The sequence below is a fragment of the Scylla paramamosain genome, chromosome 7, assembly GCF_035594125.1.
Source record: "Scylla paramamosain isolate STU-SP2022 chromosome 7, ASM3559412v1, whole genome shotgun sequence".
NCBI classification, from domain to species: Eukaryota; Metazoa; Arthropoda; class Malacostraca; order Decapoda; family Portunidae; genus Scylla; species Scylla paramamosain.
The window spans coordinates 23607121-23608115 of NC_087157.1; positions in this window are offsets into that span (position 1 = coordinate 23607121).

The window sequence follows — 995 nt, forward strand, 5'->3', positions numbered from 1 at the left end:
ATCTCCCGCCTAGCCCGCCTTTCCACCCTTTCCATCCCACCCCCTCCCTCCCACTCCCACCCGCCACCCACATCTTTGAGACAACAACCAAAATGAAGTTAAATTTATCTGGAAGTAAAGAATGGAAGGCGAGGGGGAAGATGGGGGGTTGGGGATTGTTGGCGAGGTGGTTGGGAAAACTATCTTGGACACCACCACCGCCACCACTACTACCACTACTACCACTACTACTACCACTACTGCTACTACTACCACTACTGCTACTACTACAACAACTACTACAACAACTACTACTACTACTACTACTACTACTACTACTACTACTACTACTACTACTACTACTACTACTACTACTCCGCCATGCACCTGTTAAGGCAAAAATGACTAAATAAATGCAGTAGTTAACCCATAACAACAGGTTCCTTTCTCTCTCTCTCTCTCTCTCTCTCTCTCTCTCTCTCTCTCTCTCTCTCTCTCTCTCTCTCTCTCTCTCTCTCTCTCTCTCTCTCTCTCTCTTCTTCTTCTTCTTCTTCTTCTTCTTCTTCTTCTTCTTCTTCTTCTTCTTCTTCTTCTTCTTCTTCTTCTTCTTCTTCTTCTTCTAGTATCCTGTTACCTTGCCCTTGATTCTTCATTCTATTTTCCTCTCTCTTACTCTCCCTTCTGTTTCTCTTCTCCCTGCCTCCCTCCTCTCCTTCTCTCCTTCCCTCCTCTCCTCTCCTTCCCTCCCTCCCTCCCTCCCTCCCTCCCTCCCTCCCTCGTTTCTTTCCTCCCTCTCTCCCTCCTTCCCTCCCTCCCTCCCTCCCTCCCTCCCTCCCTCCCTCCCTCCCTCCCTCCCTCCCTCCACCGCGCAGATTCTTTTCCTCGTCATCACCTTTTTACTCTGTTTACCTCCATTATCTTTTTCTCCTTCTTTTATTCTCTTTCCCTGTTCCCACTTTCTTTCAATCCCCCCTTTCCCCTCCCCTCTCCCCTCTCCCCTCTACCCGAGCTATCTC